At 47.5% G+C, this 15,106-nt stretch overlaps 1 protein-coding gene and 1 long non-coding RNA gene across 2 annotated transcripts in view; both read left to right on the forward strand.

Annotated features, from left to right (window-relative positions):
- The window catches only part of LOC139235650 (zinc finger protein 420-like), a gene marked incomplete at its 5' end in the record, with an annotated part of 123,610 nt that overhangs the window by 46,282 nt on the left and 62,222 nt on the right, over positions 1–15,106 (forward strand). The gene's annotated exons all lie outside the window — the stretch shown is intronic.
- Positions 13,129–15,106, forward strand: part of LOC139235656 (uncharacterized) — a 41,671-nt gene continuing 39,693 nt past the window's right edge. The window contains exon 1 of the long non-coding RNA XR_011588489.1: positions 13,129–13,360. This is a non-coding gene — a long non-coding RNA (uncharacterized lncRNA). The remainder of the gene's footprint in view (positions 13,361–15,106) is intronic.

Raw genomic sequence — 15,106 nt, forward strand, 5'->3', positions numbered from 1 at the left:
AGACATCAGGACTGGCTGGTGTATGGGGAGACATCAGGACTGTCTCGTGTATGGGGAGACATCAGGACTGGCAGATGGAATACAATTTTGGAAAATGTGAGGTTATCCACTTTGAAAAAAGAAACAGTAAATGGGAATATTATTTGAATGGGAAGGAATTACAACATGCTGCAGTGCAGAGAGATCTGGGGGTCCTTGTGCATGAATCTCAAAGTTTGTTTGCAGGTACAGCAGGTAATCAGGAAGGTGAATGGAATGTTGGTCTTCATTGCAACAGGGATGGAGTACAAAAGCAGGGAGGTCCTGCTGCAACTGCACAGGGTATTGGTGAGGCCGCACCTTGAGTACTGCGTTCAGTTTTGGTCACCTTACTTAAGGAAGGATATACTAGCTTTCGAGGGGGTACAGAGACGATTCACTAGGCTGATTCCGGAGATGAGGGGGTTACCTTATGATGATAGATTGAGTAGACTGGGTCTTTACTCGTTGGAGTTCATAAGGATGAGGGGTGATCTTATAGAAACATTTAAAATAATGAAAGGGATAGACAAGATAGAGGCAGAGAAGTTGTTTCGACTGGTCGGGGAAACTAGAACTAGGGGGCACAGCCTCAAAATACGGTGGGAGCCAATTTAAACATAGAAACATAGAAACATAGAAAATACGTGCAGGAGCAGGCCATTCAGCCCTTATAGCATGCACCGCCATTAAAGGAGTTCATGGCTGAACATGAAACTTCAGTACCCCCTTCCTGCTTTCTCGCCATACGGCTTGATCCCGCGAGTAGTAAGGACTTCATTTAACTCCCTTTTGAATATATTTAGTGAATTGGCCTCAACTACTTTCTGTGGTAGAGAATTCCACAGGTTCACCACTCTCTGGGTGAAGAAGTTTCTCCTCATCTCGGTCCTAAATGGCTTACCCCTTATCCTTAGACTGTGACCCCTGGTTCTGGACTTCCCCAACATTGGGAACATTCTTCCTGCATCTAACCTGTCTAAACCCGTCAGAATTTTAAACGTTTCTATGAGGACCCCTCTCATTCTTCTGAACTCCAGTGAATACAAGCCCAATTGATCCAGTCTATTCTTGATAGGTCAGTCCCACCATCCCGCGAATCAGTCTGGTGAATCTTCGCTGCACTCCCTCAATAGCAAGAATGTCCTTCCTCAAGTTAGGAGACCAAAACTGTACACAATACTCCAGGTGTGGCCTCACCAAGGCCCTGTACAACTGTAGCAACACCTCCCTGCCCCTGTACTCAAATCCCCTCGCTATGAAGGCCATCATGCCATTTGCTTTCTTAACCGCCTGCTGTACCTGCATGCCAACCTTCAATGACTGATGTACCATGACACCTAGGTCTCGTTGCACCTTCCCTTTTCCTAATCTGTCACCATTCAGATAATAGTCTGTCTCTCTGTTTTTACCACCAAAGTGGATAACCTCACATTTATCCACATTGTACTTCATCTGCGATGCATTTGCCCACTCACCTAACCTATCCAAGTCACTCTGCAGCCTCATAGCATTCTCCTCGCAGCTCACACTGCCACCCAACTTAGTGTCATCCGCAAATTAGGAGATACTACATTTAATCCCCTTGTCTAAATCATTAATGTACAATGTAAACAGCTGGGGCCCCAGAACAGAACCTTGCGGTACCCCACTAGTCACTGCCTGTCAATCTGAAAAGTACCCATTTACTCCTACTCTTTGCTTCCTGTCTGACAACCAGTTCTCAATCCACGTCAGCACACTACCCCCAATCCCATGTGCTTTAACTTTGCACATTAATCTCTTGTGTGGGACCTTGTCGAAAGCCTTCTGAAAGTTCAAATATACCACATCAACTGGTTCTCCTTCGTCCACTTTACTGGAAACAACCTCAAAAAATTCCAGAAGATTTGTCAAGCATGATTTCCCTTTCACAAATCCATGCTGACTTGGACATATCATGTCACCATTTTCCAAATGCGCTGCTATGACATCCTTAATAATTGATTCCATCATTTTACCCACTACTGAGGTCAGGCTGACCGGTCTATAATTCCCTGTTTTCTCTCTCCCTCCTTTTTTAAAAAGTGGCGTTACATTGGCTACCCTCCACTCGATAGGAACTGATCCAGAGTCAATAGAATGTTGGAAAATGACTGTCAATGCATCCGCTATTTCCAAGGCCAGCTCCTTAAGTACTCTGACATGCATTCCATCAGGCCCTGGGGATTTATCGGCCTTCAATCCCATCAATTTCTGCCAACACAATTTCCCCACTAATAAAGATTTCCCTCAGTTCCTCCTCGTTACTCGACCCTCTGACCCCTTTTATATACGGAATGTTGTTTGTGTCCTCCTTAGTGAATACCGAACCAAAGTACTTGTTCAATTGGTCTGCCATTTCTTTGTTCCCCGTTATGACTTCCCCTGATTCTGACTGCAGGGGACCTACGTTTGTCTTTACTAACCTTTTTCTCTTTACAGACCTATAGAAACTTTTGCAATCCGCCTTAATGTTCCCTGCAAGCTTATTCTCGTACTCCATTTTCCCTGCCCTAATCAAACCCTTCGTCCTCCTCTGCTGAGTTCTAAATTTCTCCCAGTCCCAGGGTTCACTGCTATTTCTCGCCAATTTGTATGCCACTTCCTTGGCTTTAATACTATCCCTGATTTCCCTAGATAGCCACAGTTGAGCCACCTTCCCTTTTTTATTTTTACGCCAGACAGGAATGTACAATTGTTGCAATTCATCCATGCGGTCTCTAAATGTCTGCCATTGCCCATCCACAGTCAACCCCTTAAGTATCATTCGCAAATCTATCTTAGCCAATTCATGCCTCATACCTTCAAAGTTACCCTTCTTTAAGTTCTGGACCATGGTCTCTGAATTAACTGTTTCATTCTCCATCCTATTGCAGAATTCCACCATATTATGGTCACTCTTCCCCAAGGGGCCTCGCACAATGAGATTGCTAATTAATCCTCTCTCATTACACAACACCCAGTCTAAGATGGCCTCCCCACTAGTTGGTTCCTCGACATATTGGTCTAGAAAACCATCCCTTATGCACTCCAGGAAATCCTCCTCCACCGTATTGCTTCCAGTTTGGCTAGCCCAATCTATGTGCATATTAAAGTCACCCATTATAACTGCTGCACCTTTATTGCATGCAGCCCTAATTTCCTGTTTGATGCCCTCCCCAACATCACTACTACTGTTTAAAACCGAGTTGAGAAGGAATTTCTTCTCCCAGAGGGTTGTGAATCTGTGGAATTCTGCCCAAGGTAGCAGCTGAGGCTAGCTCATTGAATGTATTCAAATCACAGATAGATATTTTTAACCAATAAGGAAATTAAGGGTTATGGGCAGCGGGCGGGTAAGTGGAGCTGAATCCACGGCCAGATCAGCCATGATCTTGCTGAGTGGTGTAGCAGACTCGAGGGGTTAGATGGCCTACTCCTGTTCCTAATTCTTATGTCTTTATGTTCTTATTTAATATAAACCGAGACAGAGTCATGTGTAATTATAAACAGTGACATGGTCTAGGTTAATATTTAAAATGACTTCTGGTGCCATGAACCAGTGAGTACAGAAATAGGAGGATAGAGCAGATGAATGCCTGGCTGGAGAGATGGTGCAGGAGGGAGGGCTTTAGATCCTTGATGCATTGGTACCCGTTCTAGAGGGAGGTGGGACCTGTACATCTGGACAGGTTGCACCTCAACAGAGCCGGGACTAATATCCTTGTGAGGGGGGTGGGGGGCGGGGGTTGTCAGTGCTGTTGGGGAGGGTTTAAATTGTGCTTGGCAGGGTGATGGGAACCTGATAATAGATTCAATAGGGAGGGAAGTAAAGCTGGAATTAGAAAGCAAAAATGTCGAAAGTGAGTTGGAAGGACAGAGGAAAAAAGCAGGAAAAATAGGTAAAAAAACAAATTTAAAAGCTCCTTGTCTAAATGCACGTAGCATTCTTAACAAAATAGATGAGTTGAAGGCACAGATAGATACAAATGGGTATGATATGATTGGCATTACCGAGACGTGGTTGCAAGGTGACCAGGACTGGGAACTAAATATTCAGGGATATTTGACAATTCGAAAGGACAGATAGAAAGGAAAAGGAGGTGGGGTAGCTCTGTTAATAAAGGATGAGATCGGTGCGTTAGTGAGAAACGATATTTTACTCAGAGGATCAAGATATTGAATCAGTTTGGGTGGAGATGAGGAATAGTAAAGGGAAAGTTACTGGTGGGCAGAGTCTGTAGGCCCCTAACAGTAGCTGCACTGTTGGACGGAGTATAAATCAAGAAATAATGGAGGCTTGTAATAAAGGAACGGCAATAATTATGGGTGATTTTAAACTTCATATTGATTGGACAAAGCAAATTGGCCAGGGTAGCCTTGAGGAGGAGTCAACAGAGTGTATTCGGGTTAGTTTCCTTGAACAGTATGTTGTGGAACCAACCAGGGAGCAGGCTATCTTAGACCTAGTATTGTGTAATGAGGCAGGATTAATAAATGATCTCATAGTAAAAGATCCTCTCGGAATTAGTGACCATAATATGGTTGAATTTCAAATTCAACCATAATATGGTTGGTGAGAAAGTTGGTTCTCAAACCAGGGTCCTCAGCTTAAATAAAGGAGACTACAATGGTATGAGGGCAGAGTTGGCTAAAGTGGACTGGGAAAATGGACTAAAGAATGGGATGGTTAATGAGCAGTAGCAGATATTTAAGGAGATATTTCATAACTTGCAACAAAAATATATCCCAATGAGAAGGAAAGACTGTAAGAGGAGGGAACCATCCGTGGCTAACTAAGGAAATAAGGGAGGTATCAAAGTGAAAACAAAGGCATACAGTGCGGCCAAGACTAGTCGACAGCCGAAGGTTTATGACATGTTTAAAAGCCAGCAGAGAACATCTAAAAATATGAATGAGAGGGAAGATAGATTATGAAAGAAAACTAGCAAAAAATATAAAAACAGATAGTAAGAGTCCTTCGTGGAGAAGTAGTGGATAAGCGAGGGGCTATAGGGAGGGAGGAATGCAATACAATCACTATCACTAATGATGTATTATTCGGTAAAATAATGGGACTAAAGGCAGACAAGTCCCCTGGACTTGATGGCTTGCATCCTCGGGTCTTAAGAGCAGTGGCTGCAGAGATATTGGATGCATTGGTGGTAATCTACCAAAATCCCCTGGATTCTAGTGGCGGTCCCAACAGATTGGAAAACCACAAATGTAACGTGCCTATTTGAAAAAGGAGACAGACAAAAAGCAGGACACAATATACCAGTTAGCCGAACATCTGTCGTTGGGAAAATGCGGGAGTCCATTATTAAGGAAGCAGCAGCAGGACATTTGGAAAAGCATGATTGAATCAAGCAGATTCAACATGATTTTATGAAAGGGAAATCATGTTTGACAAATTCGCTGGAGTACTTTGAGGATGTAATGAGCAGGGTGGATAAGGGGGAAGCAGTGGGTGTGGTGTATTTGGATTTCCAGAAGGCATTCGATAAGGTGCCACATAAGAGGTTATTGCACAAGATAAAAGGTCACAGTGATTGGAGGTAATGTATTAACACGGATAGAGGATTGGCAAACCAACAGAACATTAGAACATAAGAACAGAAGAATTAGGAACAGGAGTAGGCCATCTAGCCCCTCGAGCCTGCTCCGCCATTCAACAAGATCATGGCTGATCTGGCCGTGGACTCAGCTCCACTTACCCGCCCGCACCGCGTAACCCTTAATTTCCTTATTGGTTAAACAGAGGGTCGGGATAAATGGTAATTTTCCAGTTGGCAAACATGACTAGTGGTGTGCCGCAGGGATCGGTGCTGGGTCCTCAACTAATTACAATCCATATTAATGACTTGGATGAAGGGACCGAGTTTGCTGTTGTTCCAAAAATTGTGCGGCGGACACAAAAAATCTGCAAAGTGATATAGACATGTTAAGTGAGAGGGCAAACATTTAGCAGATGGAGTATAATGTGGGAAAATGTGAAGTTATCCACTTTGTCAGAAATAATAGAAAAGCAAATTATAATTTAAATGGAGAAAAATTGCAAAGAGCTGCATTACAGAGAGACTTGGGGGTCTTCTGCATGAAACACAAAAAGTTAGTGTGCAGGTACAGGAATTAATCAAGAAGGCAAATGGAATGTTGGCCTGTATTGCAAGGGGGATAGATTATAAAAGCAGAGAAGTCCTGCTCCAACTGTAAAGAGTATTGGTGAGGCCACACTGGAGTACTGCATGCAGTTTTGGTCTCCGTATTGAAGGAAGGATATACTTGCATTGAAGGCTGTTCAGAGAAGGTTCACTAGGTTGATTCCGGAGATGGGAGGTTGACTTCTGAGAATTGGGCCTATACACATTGGAGTTTCGAAGAATGAGAGGTGATCTTATTGAAACTTAATGATAATGAGGGGGCTCGCCAAGGTGGATGCAGAGAGGATATTTCCACTCATAGGGGAAACTAAAACTAGGGAGACATAGTCTCAGAATAAGGAGCCGCCCATTTAAAATTGAGATGAGGAGGAATTTCCTCTCTGAGGGTGGCAAATCCATGGAATTTTCTGCCCCAAATAGTTGTGCAAGCTGAGTAATTGAATAATTTAAGGTGGAGATAGACACATTTTTGAACAATAAGGGAGGAAAGGGTTATGGGGAGCGGGCAGGGAAGTGGAGCCGAGTCCATGATCAGATCAGCCATGATCCTATTTAATGGGGAGCAGGCTCGAGGGGCCAAATGGCCTACTCCGGTTTCTATTTCTTATGTTCTTATGTTATAGACTGTTTTCCCTCCACTCCCAATTTTCACCACCAATTCTGGCTGCGTTCAGTTCGACACTCACTGGCTCCCCTCCAACTCCTTCCCTGAAGGTGCTGGCTCTGTCTGGGTTCAGTTCTACACTCATTGGTTCTCCTCACTTCCCTCAACATGCTGACGGTGGCTGGGAACAGGTCCACACTCACTGGTTCCCCTCTCCTCCCCTGAAGACGCTGATCCTGTCTGGGTTCAGTTCCACACTCACTGGTTCCCCTAGCTCACCTCCACTGATGGTGCGGACTCTGGCTGAGTACAGTTCGACATTCACTGGTTCCCCTCCTCCCCTGAAGGTGCTGACACTGGCTGGGTTCAGTTATGCACTCACGTGTTCCCCTCCCTCTCACTACCAGAGGGTGCTGACTGGCTGTGTTCAGTTCTACACTCACTGGTTCCCCTCCCCTGAAGGTACTGACTCTGGCTGGGTTCAGCTCCAAATTCACTGGTCCCCCTCCCCTGAAGGTGCTGACTCCGGTTGCATTCAGTTCCAGACACTGACATCATTCACTTTATTCCAAGATAGCCGCGCATGCGCTATGTTACTGACTGAACCAAGATGGCGGAGCTATGAACCTGCCTTCCTGTACGAAGAGGGCCGCCGTTAGCCTGGGCCTGTTGATGGGGAGAAAGACCTAAAGCTGCAACCGCCGATACTCCGGTTATTATACCTAACTTACGGCGGGCACCGGATGTTTATGAAGTCTCCCCGGCTCCCCGAGGGTCCATTATTCCGCTCCGTCCCGCTGAAAAGCACACTTCTAAGGAGCCTGTCCAAAACGTGTCTATTCCACCATTACACGCACCGCGCATGCTCAAAACACATCCAAGATCTGCGCCTGCGCACTGAGCTCCTGTAGTCTGGGTGCGGCACATTCTCCCCCGCGGGGCATGCTGGGTACATGAGTCCATTAGAAATAGGAGCTGTAGTGCGCCACTCGGACCCCTGAGGCTGCTCCCCATTCAATAAGATCATGGCTGGTCTGATCAGAGACTCAGCTCCACTTCACTGCCCGCTCCCCAGAACCCTATACTAGCTTATCGCTCAAAAATCTGGCTATCTGCACTATAAATATATTCAATGACCCAGACTCCACTGCTCTCTGGGGCAGAGAATTCCACAGATTTATTACCCTCTGAGAGAAGACATTTCTCCTTATCTCAGTTTTGAATGGGCTGACGAGAAAGGATGCATTTGTAAATAGAACACGATTTACTGTGATTGCATTGGGCACTGAAACATGTTCACTCTGGCAGCTCTACTTTGTTTCTGATGATCTTAATAACCCCTGTAACTGAGTTGGAGATTAATATTGTGTATTATTGTTCAATAAATTATCTTTATTTCAAGCGCAGTGTGTCGAATATTTGATTCCTCCATGATCAGAGGAGACTAATTGATGTTCTCTTACTGACTGTTCCATTTTAGTGCTTTTTCTTCATCTAACTTATGTAATTTCTCACCTAGTTCACCTTCTATAAAACCCCAAACTTGTTCCATTTGAGTACGAGTTGTAGTTGTAGTAGACTTAACTGCAGTGTGTCAGTTTAAACTCAACTGAAATCCTTTGAACCACTCCTTTATTGAAGCATCTTGCATAAGGTTTGAAATAGATTACTTTCTGTAACCCATTTTTGTAACCGATTGAATTTTACAAACTCATCCACACATTTTGCACGTGATAGTCTGTCAAATGTTCTGATATTTGTAATTGTCATTGACACAATCTCCGTTCCCTAGCCACAGACTCCGTCCCTCTCGCCAACTTCTGTCTGAGCCTGAACCAGACTGTTCGCAACCTTGGTGTCATACTTAACCCTGAAATAGGTTTTTTAACCAGATATCCACGGCATAATTAAGACTGCCTATTTCCATCTCTGTAACATCATCCGTCTCCGCTCTTGCCTCAGCTCATCCACTGCTGAAGCCCTCATCCATGCCTTTGTTACTTCTGGACTTGACTATTCCAATGCACTCCTCCCACATTCGACTCTACATAAACTAGAGTTAATCAAAAATTCGGCTGCCCATGTCCTAACTCGCACCAAGTCCAGCTCACCCATCACCCCTGTGCTCACTGAGCTACATTGGCTTCTAGTTAAGCAACGCCTTGATTTGAACATTCTAATATTTTCAAACCCCTCCATGACCTCGCCCCTTCCTAGCTCTGTAAATTCTTCCAGCACCACAACCACTGTCTTGTCCCCCACCTATGAGATATCTGTATTCCTGAGCATCCCTGATTATAATTGGTGACTGTGCCTTCTGTTGCTCAGGTCCCAACTTCTGGAAAACCCAGCCTAAACCTTTCTGTCGAACCCATGCTGTACCTGCTCTGTCAGTTTTTGATGGGATAGTGTAGAGCAAGCTTTTCTCTCTTATCTAATTCGTGCTGTATCTTCCCTCTGTGTGTTTGATGGGACAGTGTAGAGTGAGCTTTACTCTGTATCTAACATGTGTTGTTCCTGCCCTGGGTCTGTTTGATGGGACAGTGTAGAGTGAGCTTTACTCTGTATGTAACATGTGTTGTTCCTGCCCTGGGTCTGTTTGATGGGACAGTATAGAGTGAGCTTTACTTAGTATCTAACTCGTGCTGTACCTGCGATGGGAGTGTTTGATGGATCAGTCTATGGAGAGCTTTACTCTCTGACTAACCCATGCTGTGTCTGTTGTGCGAGTGTTTGATCGGATAGCGTAGAGGGAGATTAACTCTGTATCTAACCTAAGCTGTACCTACCCTGGGAGTGTTTTGGGACAGGCTAGAGTGAGATTTAACGTTCAATAACCCACGCTGTACCGACCTGAGGATGTCTGGTGAGACAGTGTTGAGGGAGCTTTACTCTGCATCTAACCTGTGTTGTCATCATCATCATCATCATCATCATCATCATAGGTAGTCCCTCGGAATCGAGGAAAAATAGAAGGAAGACTTGCTTCCACTCCTGAAGTGAATTATTTGCTGGCTGACCAGTCCAATATGAGAGCCACAGACTCTGTCACAGGTGGGACAGATAGTCATTGAGAGAAGGGATGGGTGGGACTGCTTTGCCGCATGCTCCTTCTACTGCCTGCGCTTGATTTCTGCATGCTCTCGGCATTGAGACTCGAAGTGCTCAGCGCCCTCCCGGATTCACTGTCTCCACTTAGGGCAGTCTTTGGTCAGGGACTCCCAGGTGTCAGTGGGGATGTTGCACTTTATCAGGGAGGCTTTGAGGGTGTCCTTGTAATGTTTCCACTGCCCGCCTTTGGCTCATTTGTTGTGAAGGAGCTCCACATAGAGCACTTGCTTTGGGAGTCTCGTGTCTGGCATACGAACTATGTGGTCTGCCCAGCAGAGCTGATCAAGTGTGGTCAGTGCTTCAATGCTGGGGACATTAGCCTGGACAAGGACGCTGATGTTGCTGTGCCAGTCCTCCCAGGGGATTTGTAGGATCTAGCGGAGACATCATTGGTGATATATCTCCAGCGACTTGAGGTGACTACTGCACATGGTCCATTCCTCTGAGCCATACAGGAGGGCGGGTATTACTACAGCCCTGTAGACCATGAGCTTGGTGGTACCTGCCCTGGGAATGGTTGATGGGACAGTGTAAGGGGAGCTTTACTCTGTATCTAACCCGTGCTGTACCTGCCCTGGGAATGTCCGGCAGAACAGTATAGAGGGAGATTTTCTCTTATCGAACTGATGCTGTATCTGCCCTGGAATGGCTGGACAAGTCAGAGGGAGGTGTAGCTTGTGTCTAACCTGTGCTCTACTTGCCCTGGGAACGTCTGATGGAACACTATAGAGGGAGCTTTACTCTCTATTTAATCCATGTTGTACTTGCCCTGGGAATGTTTGATGGGACAGTGTAGAGGGAGCTTTACTCTGTATCTAAGCCATGCTGTACCTTCCCTGCAAGTGTCTGGTGGGAGAGTGTATTGAGATCCTTAATTTGTACCTACTCATGTCCGTTATACTCCGTAGAGGATGATATCCACACTGTGACTCCGGGAGGAGCTCCTCAGCCACAGGGAGAAGACGGTTGAGGAGGATTCAAGCGATGGCATTTCCAAACGAGTCATCTGTAATTGCTGCAGTTGGACATGTCCCCTTTGTAAAAGATGGGCACGATTACTGCATCTCTGAGATCTCCAGGCATGCCCTCCTTCTTCCAGATGAGAGAGATGAGGTCATGCATTTGTGCCAATAGTGCCTCTCCGCCATACTTTAGTGCCTCATCCACTTATTTCATCCACTCCCATTGGCTTGTTGGTCTTGAGCTGGCGGATGGCCTTTTCTACCTCGTACAGGGCTGGGGTTTTGCTTAGATGGTGGTGGATAACATGCTGTGGGTTGGAGTCGAGGACACGTGAGTCAAAGGCAGAGTCTCGGTTAAGGAGATCTTCAAAGTGCTCCTTCCAGCGGGTCCTGACTGCCTCGGTGACCTTAATGAGTGTTTCCCCGTTCTTGGCCAACAGTGGGGTGTGCCTTGGGTGGCTGGGCTGTAGGTGGCCTTGACTGCGGTGAAGGATCCTCGCACATCATGGCTGTCAGCCAGCTGCTGAACCTCCTGTGATTTCTCCACCCACCATCTATGCTTTAGGTCACAGGTTTTTTCTTGGACCTCGGCCTTAAGCCACCTGTAATGCTGCTTTGCTGGTCCCGAGTTGGGTTGTTGTTTTAGGTTCAGAAATGCGCTGTGCTTGCGATTTATTAGCTCTTGGATCTCCTGATCATTCTCATCAAACCAGTTCCAGTGTTTCCTCGATCAGGCCAACATCCTCAGCATCGAAGCACTGACCACACTCGACCAGCTGCATTGGGTGGGCCACATTGTTCACAACTATTTTAAGTGGAAGAATAATCAAGTGCCACCCTGATTAAAGGGGAGGTCACACTCCAGAAACTTTCATTAAAGTGCCCCCTTGTTTTTTTTTGAGGGCACCAAAAACACAACTTAATAATTCAACATAAAAGGAAACTTTGTCAAATCAAATAAAATTAATAAAAATAAAAATTCTGTTCTCTCTTGAAATGATGCACTCCAGTCTCTGCAGTGTCCATCTCTTGTGGACACGGCGTGCTCAATCTCCAGGGATACCCTGGCTCGCCACATTTTTCACATGGCTGACACAAGACTCCCAAAGAAAGCGTTCTGCTCAGAACTCCTACATGGCAAGCGAGCCCAAGGTGAACAGAGGAATCATTTCCAGGACACCTTCAAAGTGTCCTTGATAAAATGCAGCATCCCCACTGATACCTGGGAATCCCTGGCCAAATTCCGCCCTAAGTGGAGTAAGTGCATCCGGGAGGGTGCTGAGCACCTCGAGTCTCATCGCTGAGAGCATGCAGAAACCAAGTGTAGGAGCATGCAGCAAACCAGTCCCACCCACCCTTTCCTTCAATGACTGGCTGTCCCACCTGTGACAAAGATTGTAATTCCGGATTGGAACGTTTAGTCAGCTAAGAACTCACCTTTAGAGTGTAAGCAAGTCTTCCTTAATTTCAGGGGACTGCCTATGAAGATGATAATGTGTACCTAACCTGTGTTGTGCTTGTCCTGTGAATTTTTGGATTGGCTGTTTAGAAAGACATTTACCCTGCATTTAACTTATGCTGTACTTGCCCTGGGAGTGTTTGATGGGACAGTGTAGAGGGAGCTTCACTCTGTATCTAACCCCTGCTGTACCTGCTACCGGTACGCTTGCGGCCTTCTGTAAGAGGTCGGCACTGGAGGGACTGGAGTGCATCGTCACCTCGAGCAACCAAATTTTAATTTGATTTAAGTTTACCAGCTAAAGTTTAATTAGTTTATTTTGTTGGTTATAGTGCCCTCCTCCCTTTAATCAGGGGCATTTGATTTACAGGTCAACAACAAAATAGTTGCGCTGTACCTGCCCTGCGATTGTTTCTTGGAACAGTGCAGAGGGAGCTGTGTTCTGTATCAAACCCGTGCTGTACATGCCCTGGGAATACCTGGTGGGACAGTGTGCAGGGACCCTTACTGTGTATTTAACATGTGCTCTACCAGCCCTGGGAGTGTTTGATGAGTCAGCGTACAGCAAGCTTTAAATTGTAACTAACCCGTGCTGTACCTGTCCTGGGATTGTTTAGGACAGTACAGAGGGAGCTTCACTCTGTATATAACCCGTGCAGTATCTGGCCCACTCCTGAACCGATTTAACATGGTCTTATTTACCCAGCATGCCCCGCGGGGGATAATGTGCCGCTCCCAGACTACAGTAGCTCAGTGCGCAGGCGCGGGTCGTGGTTGTGTTTGGAGCATGCGCGGTGCGTATAATGGCGGAGAAGACATGTTTTGTACAGTCTCCTCAGAAATCTCATTTTCAGCGGGACGGAGCGGAGTAAGGGACCAGCGGGGAGCTGGGGAGGCTTCATAAACAACCCGTGCCCGCCGCAAGCCCGGAATAATAACCGGAGTATCGGCGGTTGCAGCTTCGGGGCTTTCTGCAGGTCACAGGCCCAGGCTAACGGCGGCCATCTTCGTACAGGAAGGCAGGTTCCGCCATCTTGATTCAGTGAGTAGCACAGCGCATGCGCGGCCATCTTGGTGCAGGAACAAAGTGAAAGATGTCAGTGTCTCGAACTGAACCCAGCCAGAGTCAGTACCTTCAGGGGAGGGGAACCAGTGAGTGTAGAACTGAACCCAGCCAGAGTCAGTACCTTCAGGGGAGGGGAACCAGTGAGTGTAGAACTGAACCCAGCCAGAGTCAGTACCTTCAGGGGAGGGGAACCAGTGAGTGTAGAACTGAACCCAGCCAGAGTCAGTACCTTCAGGGGAGGGGAACCAGTGAGTGTAGAACTGAACCCAGCCAGAGTCAGTACCTTCAGGGGAGGGGAACCAGTGAGTGTAGAACTGAACCCAGCCAGGGTCAGTACCTTCAGGGGAGGGGAACCAGTGAGTGTAGAACTGAACCCAGCCAGAGTCAGTACCTTCAGGGGAGGGGAACCAGTGAGTGTAGAACTGAACCCAGCCAGAGTCAGCACCTTCAGGGGAGGGGAACCAGTGAGTGTAGAACTGAACCCAGCCAGAGTCAGTACCTTCAGGGAAGGGAAACCAGTGAGTGTAGAACTGAACCCAGCCAGAGTCAGTACCTTCAGGGGAGGGGAACCAGTGAGTGTGGACCTGAACCCAACCAGAGTCAGTACCTTCAGGGGAGGGGAACCAGTGAGTGTAGAACTGAACCCAGCCAGAGTCAGTACCTTCAGGGGAGGGGAACCATTGAGTGTAGAACTGAATCCAGCCAGAGTCAGTACCTTCAGGGGAGGGGAACCAGTGAGTGTAGAACTGAACCCAGCCAGAGTCAGTACCTTCAGGGAAGGGGAACCAGTGAGTGCAGAACTGAACCCAGCCAGAGTCAGTACCTTCAGGGGAGGGGAGCCAGTGAGTGTAGAACTGAACCCAGCCAGAGTCAGTACCTTCAGGGAAGGGGAACCAGTGAGTGTAGAACTGAACCCAGCCAGAGTCAGTACCTTCAGGGGAGGGGAACCAGTGAGTGTAGAACTAAACCCAGCCAGAGTCAGTACCTTCAGGGGAGGGGAACCAGTGAGTGTAGAACTGAACCCAGCCAGAGTCAGTACCTTCAGGGGAGGGGAACCAGTGAGTGTAGAACTGAACCCAGCCAGAGTCAGTACCTTCAGGGGAGGGGAACCAGTGAGTGTAGAACTGAACCCAGCCAGGGTCAGTACCTTCAGGGGAGGGGAACCAGTGAGTGTAGAACTGAACCCAGCCAGAGTCAGTACCTTCAGGGGAGGGGAACCAGTGAGTGTAGAACTGAACCCAGCCAGAGTCAGCACCTTCAGGGACCAGTGATTGATTGGTGCCATGGCCCCGCCCCCAGCCACTGATTGGTGCGGAGCAGCGCGCTGGGTGAGTGGTGCCCCGCGCCGCCTCGCCATTGGCTGCGGGCTGAGTGTTGCGGGCGGGCGGTTGGGGGGTTTGTTGGTGGGCTCCGCTCGCAGCCTTTGAGCTCGGGGCCCAGGTGAGGCGAGGCGGAGTTGTGCGCAGGCGCGGGGCCAGCCTATTGTGGGAGATTAGCTGCGGACAGACGATGTTTTGCCCCACGCGGAGGATGGGAGAGCAGCCCGGGCAGTGCGCCCAGCCTCCCTGAGGACTCACCTTCTCACGGACACGCGCGGGCGATGAGATTTGCCGCCGAGTCGGCGGGTGGGGCACCTTCGGTTGGGGACGGGCCTTGGTTACTGTCGGGGATTGCCGGGAGTTTAGCCGCCATCTTTGGGCAGCAGGGGTCTGCCCGCCACGG

Source organism: Pristiophorus japonicus, chromosome 23 (assembly GCF_044704955.1).
Source record: "Pristiophorus japonicus isolate sPriJap1 chromosome 23, sPriJap1.hap1, whole genome shotgun sequence".
In the NCBI taxonomy this organism is placed as follows: domain Eukaryota; kingdom Metazoa; phylum Chordata; class Chondrichthyes; family Pristiophoridae; genus Pristiophorus; species Pristiophorus japonicus.